Source organism: Budorcas taxicolor, chromosome 5, assembly GCF_023091745.1.
Source record: "Budorcas taxicolor isolate Tak-1 chromosome 5, Takin1.1, whole genome shotgun sequence".
NCBI classification, from domain to species: Eukaryota; Metazoa; Chordata; class Mammalia; order Artiodactyla; family Bovidae; genus Budorcas; species Budorcas taxicolor.
The window spans coordinates 145,069,856-145,082,093 of NC_068914.1; positions in this window are offsets into that span (position 1 = coordinate 145,069,856).

Genomic DNA, 12,238 nt, shown 5'->3' on the forward strand with positions numbered 1-12,238 from the left:
TCTAGTGCTTCCATTTCAGTAAATGGCTTCAATCAGCATGTAAACATGTGTTCAAATCATAAATCAAAGAATCATTCTCAACAACTTTCCTTGCTTTAACTTCCTGTTTTCTGCTGGTCTCTGCCTATTGATAGCAATGTTATTGGCTAGAAATGCTTAGGGACATTCACCTGGGGCCGTGGCAAGTCCCTATAGACTTCTCCCCTTTCAGAAGTAGTGCTGTGGCTGGACTGACCCTTGGGATTTTTATAATTGTAAGATACCCTTCCCTGGTGGCTCAGATGGTAAAGAATCTGCCTGCAATGCAGGAGACCTGAGTTTGATCCCTTGGTTGATCCCTGGGTTGGGAAGATTCCCTGAAAAAGGGAATGGCTACCCACTCCAGTATTCTTGGCCTGGAGAATTCCATGAACAGGCAGGCTACAGTCCACAGGAATAAATCTAACCAAGGAGGTAAAAGACCTGTACTCAGAAAACTGTAAGATAACTGTACTCAGAAAACTGATGAAAGAAATTGAAGGTGACACATGCAGATGGAAAGATATGCTGTGATCATGAATTGGAAGAATAGTCATTGTTAAAATGACCATTATACCCAGGGCAACCTACAGATTGAATACAATCCCTATCGAAATGCCAATGATATTTTTCATAAAACTAGAACAAATAGTTCAAAAATTGGTATGGAAGCACAAAAGACTCTGAATAGCCAAAACAATCTTGAGAAAGAAGGGTGGTATAAGTCTCCCTGATTTCAAACTATATTAAAAAAACTATAGTAATCAAAACAGTAGATATTGGCATAAAAACAGACACAGAAATCAATGGAAAAGAACAGAAAGCCCAGAAATGAACCCATGCTTACAAGGTCAGTTAATCTAAACAAAAGAGGCAATAGCATATAATGGGAAAAGACAGTCTCTTTAGTAAATGTTGGGAAAACTGGATCACTATAAGCAAAATAATCAAACTGAACTACTTTATCACACCATGTTCAGTTCAGTTCAGTCGCTCAGCCATGTCTGACTCTTTGTGACCCCATGGACTGCAGCATGTCAGGCCTCCCTGTTCATCACCAACTCGCGGAGTTTACTCAAACTCACGTCCACTGAGTCCATGATGCCATCCAACCATCTCACCCTCTGTCGTTCCCTTCTCCTCCCACCTTCAATCTTTCCCAACATCAGGGTCTTTCCAAATGAGTCAGCTCTTCACATCAGGCGGCCAAAGTATTGGAGTTTCAGTTTCAGCATCAGTCCTTCCAATGAACACCCAGGACTGAATTCCTTTAGGATGGACAGATTGGATCTCCTTGCTGTCCAAGGGACTCTCAAGAGTCTTCAACACCACAGTTCAAAAGCATCAATTCTTCAGCACTCAGCTTTCTTTATAGTCCAACTCTCACATCCATACATGACCACTGGAAAAACCATAGCCTTGACTAGATGGACCTTTGTTGGCAAAGTAATGTCTCTGCTTTATAATAAGCTGTCTATGTTGGTCATAACTTTTCTTCCAAGGAGCAAGCATCTTTTAATTTCATGACTGCAGTCACCATCTGAAGTGATTTGGGAGCCCTCCAAAATTAAGTCTGTCACTGTTTCCATTGTTTCCCCATCTATTTGCAATGAAGTAATGGGACTAGATGCCATGATCTTAGTTTTCTGAATGTTGAGTTTTAAGCCAACTTTTTCACTCTCCTCTTTCACTTTCATCAAGAGTTATTAGTTATATTATATAATATATATATTATATTCTTATATTCTATATATATAATATATATATAGAATTATATTCTTATATATATTCTTATATTCTTTAGTTATTCTTCACTTTCTACCATAAGGGTGGTGTCATCTGCATATTTGAGGTTACTGATATTTTTCCTGGCAATCTTGATTCCAGCTTGTGCTTCCTCCAGCCCAGCATTTCTCATGATGTACTCTGCATATAAGTTAAATAAACAGGGTGACAATATACAGCCTTGATGTATTCCTTTCCCTATTTGGAACCAGTCTGTTGTTCCATGTCCAGTTCTAACTGTATCCTGACCTGCATACAGATTTCTCAATAGGCAGGCAGGTGGTCTGGTATTCCCAGCTCTTGAAGAATTTTCCACAGTTTGCTGTGATCCACATAGTCAAAGGCTTTGGCATAGTCAATAAAGTAGAATTAGATGTTTTTCTGGAACTCTTTTGCTTTTTTGATGATCCAACAGATGTTGGAAGTTTGATCTCTGGTTCTTCTGCCTTTCCTAAATCTAGTTTGAACATCTGGAAGTTCATGGTTCATGTACTGTTGAACCCTGGCTTGGAGAATTTTGAGCATTACTTTGCTAGCGTGTGAGATGATTGTAATTGTGCGCTAGTTTGAGCATTTTTATGGCAGAAAGCAAAGAAGAACTAGAGAGCCTCTTGATATTACTTTGCCAACAAAGGTCCATCTAGTCAAGACTATGGTTTTTCCAGTAGTCATGTATGGATATGAGAGTTGGACTACAAAGAAAGCTGAGCACTGAAGAATTTATGGTTTTGAACTGAGGCATTGGAGAAGACTCTTGAAAGTCCTTTGGACTGCAAGGAGATCCAACCAGTCCATCCTAAAGGAATTCAGTCCTGGGTGTTCATTGGAAGGACTGAGGTTGAAGCTGAAACTCCAATACTTTGGCCACCTGATGTGAAGAGCTGACTCATTTGAAAAGACCCTGATGTTGGGAAAGATTGAAGGTGGGAGGAGAAGGGAACGACAGAGGATGAGATGGTTAGATAGCATCACAGACTCAGTGGACATGACTTTGAGTAGACTCCGTGAGTTGATGATGAACAGGGAGGCCTGGTGTGCTGCAGTCCATGGGGTCACAGAGTCAGATACGACTGAGTGATTGAACTGAACTTGAGCATCCTTAGGCATTGCCTTTCTTTGAGATTGGAATGAAAACTGACCTTTTCCAGCCCTGTGGCTACTGCTGAGTTTTCCAAATTTGCTGGCATATTGAGTGCAGCAATATGTACAAAACATCATGTACAAAAAATAAACTCAAAATGTGGACCAAAGGCTTAAATGTAAGATCTGACACCATAAAACTCCTCGAGGAAAACATAGGCAATATGCTCTTTGATATTGGTTGACACTATATTTTTGTATGTCTTTTTAAGCAAGGAAAACAAAAATAGGCAATGAGAATATATCAAACAAAAAAGCTTTTGTATGGTGAAGGAAACTATCAACAAGACAAAAAGGCAGAAATCTGGAAAATTTTTATCTGATAAAGGATTAAAATGCAAAATATACACATAAGTCATGAAACTCAACATTGAAGAAACCAACTTGAAAAATAAGCAGAGGACCTAAATAGATATTTTTAAAAGAAGATACACAGATGGCTAATAGACACATGAAAAGATACTCAATATCACTAATCAACGAGGAAATGTAAACAACCTGGAAGGGTGGGATGGGGAGGGAGGTGGGAGGGAGGTTCAAGTGGGAGGGGACGTTCAAGTGGGAGGGGACATAGGTAAACCTATGGCTGATTCATGCTGATGTTTGGTAGAAACAAACACAATACTGTAAAGCAATTATCCTTTAATTAGAAAGATGCAATTACAAAAAAAACCCCACAAGATATCACCTCTAGTTTACTCTGGACCGTCTGACTCTGAGAAACCTATTGCCATAGATCAGTGTGTTCTTTACTTGCTCCATCAAAAGCGGAAGCTGTAGGTCCCCACTGAATCACTGGATTGCTGCTGTGGTTTTCATTCTGTTTGTCCATGCTGGTTTCACCACCACTGTAGTGGGCATGCATTGTTTCTTTTCCTTCCTCTTGCAGACTCTCTTTTGAGTGTGGTCCAGTCATGATTTCCATGCTAGATACAGTCTTACTTCCTGTGAGGCTATGTTTTTAATTTTTCTGTCAGTTGCTGTTAACCAGTGGCTTTTTACATGATGAAATGTCCTTCTTTTCTCAGAAGGCTATAATTCAGTAGTTAGCAGTATGGGCTTCGTGCTGTATCACCTAGATCTGAATGCTAGCGTACTCTCTGTGGGAGCTCTGGCAAGTTTCTAACTTTTCAAAGACATGGGTATGTTATTTGTAATGGTGGGAAGATAATAGTACATACTTTGTTTTGTGAAGATCATGGAAGTTAATTTCTGTTCAGTACTTAGGATAATCCCTGATCTAATCGATTAATGTGAACTATCACTGCTTTCAGTTCAGTTCAGTTCAGTTGCTCAGTCGTGTCCGACTCTTTGTGATCCCATAGAGGCATTTTAAAATAATGTTCCAAGGTTGTTACAGCTGGCATGAGCTGTACTCATATTCTCCTAGGTGCCTTGCTTGGGTTACTTATATCAACTTTTTTTTTTTGGCCAAAAGACTTAAAAAAATCTTTTTCCACAAACTCTCTGTAGCAGTCTAAATCTTTGTATGTGTGTTTTTAAATAAAGCATTTTGCTGTTTGATGAATCCCTGAAGTATTTTCAACTTTAGAAACTGTTGATATAGTCTAGCTTCTTCATTAATGTGGAGGGCACATTTTTAAAATTTATTTTTTAATTGAAAGATAATTGCTTTACAGAATTTTGTTGTTTTCTGTCAAATCTCAACATGAATCACCCATAGGTATACATATATCCCCTCCCTTTTGAACCTCCCTCCCATCTCCCTTCCCAGCTCATGCCTCTAGGTTGATATGGAACCCCTGTTTGACTTTCTGAGCCATACAGGAAATTCCCATTGGCTATCTATTTCACATATGGTAATGTAAGCTTCCATGTTACTCTCTCCATACACCTCACCCTCTCCTCCCCTCTCCCCATGTCTATAAGTCTGTTCTCTATGTCTGTTTCTCCACTGCTACCCTGCAAATAAATTCTTCAGAAACATTTTCCTAGATTCTGTATATATGTGTTAGTATACAATATTTATCTTTCTCTTTCTGACTTACTTCACTCTGTATATTAGGCTCTAGGTTCATCCACTTCATTAGAATTGACTCAAATGCATTCCCTTTTATGGCTGAGTAATATTCCATTGTGTATATGCACCTCTACTTTATCCATTCATCTGTTGATGGACGTCTAGGTTACTTCCATGTTCTAGCTATTGTAGACAGTACTGCAGTGAACAATGGGATACATGTGCCCTTTTCAATTTTGTTTTCCTTAGGGTATATGCCTAGGATTGGGATTGCTGGGTCATATGGTGGTGTTATTCCTAGTTTTTTAAGGACTCTCCATACTGTCTTCCATAGTGGCTGTATCAATTCATATTCCCACCAACAGGGACATATGGTTTTGAGCTGCTATAACTAGTCTGTAAGACAAGCCAAATTTGCTTCATTCCCTTGTTTATAATGGCTATCTTCTTCAAAACAGAGTCTTGAGTAAGATGCTTTTGTTTAAATTTTCCAAACCAATACGAATCCTTCTTGGAAGCTAATTTTAAAATACCTTATACTTTCTTTGCTTAATTGACCACCATTGAAATGGAGTTTGTTAGTCTGTAATGAATACCTGTTGTCCTCCTTTAAATGATATACGTTTATACCACTTTTTCAATCCATGAGAAGTCTTATTCTTCTTTCCTGAAGATGTGCAGAGCACCCAGTGACTTGAGCATGCCATCAACCTGCTACTTTGAAATTTTATAGCATTGATTCAGTTCATGAATTTTAAACATTAGTCTTGGTTGGCTTTTTACTTCCAAATTGCTTGAGTGATCCTGCATTTTGGTCTCGTTTGCATGATTTCAGTTTAAGAACATTTGTGCAAAAGAAACTGTTTTCCTGCACAGTAATAACAACAAAGATGGTGACCCCTTATACAACACAACTTACACTGGCATGGCCCATGATAGTTTTCAAAGTTCCTTGAAATAACTTGCCTAATTTTATTTTCATGGTCCCTCATTGAGAAAGGGGAAAAGATAGACCAGAACTGTCCTTAGGGATAAAGTCCAAGTTTTGACATACACTGTCAGGACTGTTGGTGTGTCAGACACACTAAACAAAAGATTTGGATAATTAATCAGAGAAAACCTTTAAGACTGTCTTAGGAATCAGTCTACAGAGCACCCATACTTGTCAGCCACTCCTCTCTTCAGCCTTTTCCAGTTTTTATTTGCCAGCATCAACATCCTACAGACTCAGTATTTCTCAGCTTCTGAGATGACTTGAGAAATCATAAAGGACACCAGCTTCTCTGATTTGTAGGGTTGAAATCAATTTTGCTGCAAAAAAGCCTGATATGTACAGTATAAGTCACTTGCAATGTCTATGACTTTTAAAAAATCGTTATCTTATGATCATAATACCCTTTCCAATATACCTGTTTTCATCCATTTAATGATTAGGTTTCTGACTCAGGCTTTGTGCCCATGATTCTGGCTCTGGTTTCTTGCTGAATTTTGGACCCTGTGCTGAAAACTATTCAACTGACCCACAGTCCTATCCTTTCTAGGGCTTCGCAGGTAGTGCTAATGGTAAAGAACCCATCTGTCAGTGCAGGAGATGCAGGAGACATGAGTTTGATCTCTGGGTCAGGAAGATCCCTTGGAGGAGTGCATGGCAACCCACTCCAGTATTCATGCCTGGAGAATCTCATGAACAGAGGAGTGGCAGGCTACGATCCATAGTGTTGCAGAGTCAGACATGACTGAAGTGATCTGTACTTGTACCTAGCCTTTTTTCAAGCCATTCCTTTCGCAGTTCTCTGTACCTACACACATGTGTTATCAAGGCCTTCAGTGCTATTGTCTGATTTCAAGTCTGACCAAGGTGTGAACATTCTCCTGCTGAATCATGACTCCAGATTTTGTTTTCCTTCGAGATTAACAATATGTCAACCATGGTCCTACCCATTTTGATATTTTTTTTTCATGTTTGCTTGATATGCAGGAGTCACTCAGCTTGTTTCTAGATTTCTTTCAGAGGGAGTTATTGCATGTGTAGCTGCAGATTTGGTGTGTCCATGGAAGGAAGTGTGTTCAGGAGTCTCTTATAACACTGTCTTGAACCAGAATCTGATAGCTGTTTTATTCTTTAATTTCACTCATGACATCAGTCTATTTTGATCTTGTACTTTTCACATCTTTTTCTTTTTTTGCAACCAGACATTTCTTCCAGAAATATCATACATATACTACTATCTTACTGGCTAAATGCTATGTAACTCACTGACTTCATCTGTCAGCATTATTCCAAAGCCATGTATTTCTTATATTTTCAAAGTCTGTCATTTGATGTTAGGGTCTTATCTTCTAGAGTATAAAGGAGTCTTTCCTGTTAGCTCTTTTGCTTAGCATGTTTGACTAATTTGTAACTTCGTAGCACATTAGGAGTTCTCTATTTTTTAATTTTTAGACCTACCCCACGGGTATGTGGGATATTGGTTCTCATACCAGGGATTGAACCTGTGCCCCCTGCAATGGAAGCCTGGAGTCCTAACCAGGCTTACTTACTGCCATGGAAATCCCCTATTCAGTTACTTTGTATGAACTCCTGGCTTCTTTTCCTGCTTGGTTTTTCAGATGTAGCAACTACTGCACATTGGTTGTTCCTGTTTTTGCTCAAGAAATTTTCCTCCAGGATTACTTGTCTTACCATTTCTGTATCTATTATTTAGTTCTACAAAACAGAACAAGGAAATACCTATGCTTGGAAATGCATATACTCTTACTGAAAGAAGAAAAGACAGATATTAATGTACATATCATAATAATACATTTGTTTTCCAAAGTCAGTTAAAAATAAACAAGGCTTGAGGGGAAGGAATAGTTAGGGAGTTCGGGATAGACATGTATACATTGCTATATTTGAAGTGGACAACCACCAAGGATCTACTGTACAGTACAGGAAACTCTGCTCAATGTTATATGGCAGCCTGGTTGTGAGGGGAGTTTAGGGGAGAGTGGATACATGTATATGTGTGGCTGAGTCCCTTTGTTGTTCATTTGAAACTATTACAAGATGTTTGTTAACTGGCTATAACCCAATACAAAGTAAAACGTTTTTTTTAAAAATAAGCAAGTCTTATAATATATATTCACATTTTATATTGGAAATATAAATTGCTTCCTTTTGTATCATTGCTGCTGCTGCTGCTGGAAATATAAATTGCTTCCTTTTGCATCATTATAAATTCATAACTTTTTATACATTCAAATATTTCTAATTTCTCATCATAATATAAATTATATATATAAAACTATTTTAATATCTATTTATCTATCCTTGTTATTTATTAACTTAAGGATAATAAATCCTTATTACCAAATTCAGAATTAAATGAAGAAAGTAGGGAAAACCACTAGGCCATTCAGGTATGACCTAAATCAAATCCCTTATGATTATACAGTGAAAGTGAGAAATAGATTCAAAGGATTAGATATGATAGAGTGCCTGAAGAACTATGGATGGAGGTTCATAACATTGTACAGGAGGCAGTGATCAAGACCATCCCCCAGGGAAAAAAAGCAAAAAGGCAAATCATTGTTTGAGGACACCTTACAAGTAGCTGAGAAAAGAAGAGAGGCAAAAGGCAAAGGAGAAAAGGAAAGGTATAACCATCTGAATGCAGAGTTCCAAAGAATAGCAAGGAGAGATAAGAAAGCCTTCCTAAGTAAACAATACAGAGAAACAGGAAAACAATAGAAGGGGAAAGCCTAGAGATCTCTTCAAGAATATTAGAGACACCAAGGGACAATTCATGAAAAGATGGGCACAATAAAGGACAGAAATGGACCTAACAGAAGCAGAAGATATTAAGAAGAGGCGGCAAGAATACACAGAAGAAATATACAAAAATATCTTCTTGACCCAGATAACCACGATGTTGTGGTCACTCACCTAGAATCAGACGTCTTGGAGTGCGAAGTCAAGTGGGCTTTAGTAAGCATCACTATGAAAAAGCTAGTGGCAGTGATAGAATTCCAGCTGAGCTATTTCAAATTCTAAAAGATGATGCTGTTAAACTGTTGCACTCAATATGCCAACAAATTTGGAAAACTTAGCAGTGGCCAGAAGACTGGAAAAGGTCAATTTTCTTTCCAATACCAAAGAATGTTCAAATTACTGTGCAATTGCACTCATCTCACACGCTAGCAAAATAATGCTAAAAATTCTCCAAGTGAGGCTTCAACAGCACGTGAACGAAGAGCTTCCAAATGTTCAAGTTGGATTTAGAAAAGGCAGAGGAATCAGAGATCAAATTGCCAACCTTCAATGGATCATAGAAAAAGCAAGAGAATTCCAGAAAAACATCTACTTCTGCTTCTTGACTATGCCAAAGCCTTTGATTGTGTGTATCACAACAAACTGTGGAAAATTCTTCAAGAGATGGGAGTATCAGACCACCTTACCTGCCTCCTGAGAAACCTGTATGCAGGTCAAGAAGCAATAGTTAGAACTGGATGTGAAACAACAGACTGGTTCCAAATAGGGAAAGGAGTATGTCAAGGCTGTATATTGTCACCCTGCTTATTTAACTTATATGCAGAGGACATCATGTGAAATGCCAGGCTGGATGAAGCACAAGCTGGAATCAAGATTGCGAGGAGAAATATCGATAACCTTGGATATGCAGGTGACACCACTCTTATGGCAGAAAGCAAAGAAGAACTAAAGAGCTCCTTGATGAAATTGAAAGAAGAGAGTGAAAAAGTTGGCTTAAAACTCAACATTCAGAAAACTAAGATCATGGCATCTGGTCCAATCACTTCATAGGAAATAGATAGGGAAACAATGGAAACAGTAAGAGACTTTATTTTACTGGGCTCCAAAATCACTGTAGATGGTGACTGCAGCCATGAAATTAAAAGATTATTGCTCCTTGAAAGAAAAGCTGTGACCGACCTATTTCAGTTCAGTTGCTCAGTCATGTCTGACTCTTTGCGACCCTATGAACTACAGCACACCAGGCCTCCTTGTCCATCACCAACTCCCGGAGTTTACCCAAACTCATGTCCATTGAGTCGGTGATGCCATCTAACCATCTCATCCTCTGACGTCCCCTTCTCCTCCTGCCTTCAATCTTTCCCAACACCAGAGTCTTTTCAAATGAGCCAGCTCTTCGCATCATGTGGCCAAAATAATGGAGTTTCAGCTTCAGCATCAGTCTTTCCAATGAACACCTAGGACCGATCTTGTGTAGGATGAACTGGGTGGATCTTCTTGCAGTCCAAGGGACTCTCAAGAGTCTTCTCCAACACCACAGTTCAAAGCATCAGTTCTTCTGCATTCAGCTTTCTTTATAGTCCAACTCTCACAACCATACATGACTACTGGAAAAACCATAGCCTTGACTAGACGGATCTTTCTTGACAAAGTAATGTCTCTGCTTTTTAATATGCTGTCTAGGTTGGTCATAACTTTCCTTCAAAGGAGTAAGCGTCTTTTAATTTCATGGCTGCAATCACCATCTGCAGTGATTTTGAAGTCAGTCACTGTTTCCACTGTTTCCCCATCTATTTGCCAGGAAGTGATTCCCTTGATCTGCAAGGAGATCCAACGAGTCCATCCTAAGGGAAACTGGTCCTGGGTGTTCATTGGAAGGACTAATGTTAAAGCTGAAACTCCAGTATTTTGGCCACATGATTCGAAGACCTTACTCATTGGAAAAGACCCTGATGTTGGGAAAGATTGAAGGCAGGAAGAGAAGGGGACAACAGAGGATGAAATGGTTAGATGGCATCACCGACTCAAATGACATGAGTTTGGGTAAACTCCAGGAGTTGGTGGTGGACAGGGAGGCCTGGCGTGCTGCAGTTCATAGGGTCACAAAGAGTCAGACATGACTGAGAGACTTAACTGAACTGAACTGAACTGATGAGACCAGATACCATGACCTTAGTTTTCTGAATGTTGAGCTTTACGCCAACTTTTTCACTCTTCTCTTTCAATTTCATCAAGAGGCTCTTTAGTTCCTCTTCACTTTCTGGCATAAGGGTAGTGTCATCTGCATATCTGTTATTGATGTTTCTCCTGGCAATCTTGACTCCAGCTTGCACTTCATCCAGCCCAGCATTTTTCATGATGTACTCTGTGTATAAGTTAAATAAGCAGGGTGACAATGTGCAGCCTTGATGTACTCCTTTCTGTATTTGGAACCAGTCTGCTGTTCCATGTCCAGTTCTAACTGTTGTCCTGACCTGCATACAGGTTTTTCAAGAGGCAGGTCAGGTGGTCTGGTATTCCCATCTCTTTCAGAATTTTCCACAGTTTATTGTGATCCACACAGTCAAAGGCTTGAAAAGCAGAAACAGATGTTTTTCTGGAACTCTCTTGCTTTTTCAGTGATCCAGTGGATGTTGGCAATTTGATCTCTGGTTCCTCTGACTTTTCTAAAACCAGCTTGAACATCTGGAAGTTCACAGTTCATGTATTGCTGAAGCCTGGCTTGGAGAATTTTGAGCATTACTTTGCTAGCTTATGAGATGAGTGCAATTGTGTGGTAGTTTGAGCATTGTTTGGCATTGCCTTTCTTTGGGATTGGAATGAAAACGGACCTTTTGCAGTCCTGTGGCCACTGCTGAGTTTTCCAAATTTGCTGACATATTGAGTGCAGCACTTTCACAGCATCATCTTTCAGGATTTGAAATAGCTCAACTGGAATTCCATCACCTCCACTAGCTTTGTTCGTAGTGATGCTTCCTAAGGCCCACTTGACTTCACATTTCAGGATGTCTGGCTCTAGGTGAGTGATCACAGCATCGTGATTATCCGGGTCGTGAAGATCCTTTTTGTACAGTTCTTCTGTGTATTCTTGCCACCTCTTCTTAATATCTTTTGCTTCTGTTAGGTCCCTACCATTTCTGTTCTTTATTGAGCCCATCTTTGCATGAAATGTTCCCTTGGTATCTCTAATTTTCTTGAAGAGATCTCTAGTCTTTCCCATTCTATTGTTTCCCTCTATTTCTTTGCACTGATCTCTGAGGAAGGCTTTCTTATCTCTCCTTGCTATTCTTTGGCACTCTGCATTCAAATGGGTATATCTTTCCTTTTCTCCTTTGCTTTTCACTTCTCTTCTTTTCACAGCTATTTGTAAGGTCTCCTCAGACAGCCATTTCACTTTTTTTCATTTCTTTTTCTCGGGCATGGTCTCGATCCCTGTCTCCTGTACAATGTCATGAACCTCCATCCATTGTTCATCAGGCACTCTGTCTATCAGATCTAGGCCCTTAAATCTATTTCTCACTTCCACTGTATAGTCACAAGGGATTTGATTTAGGTCATAC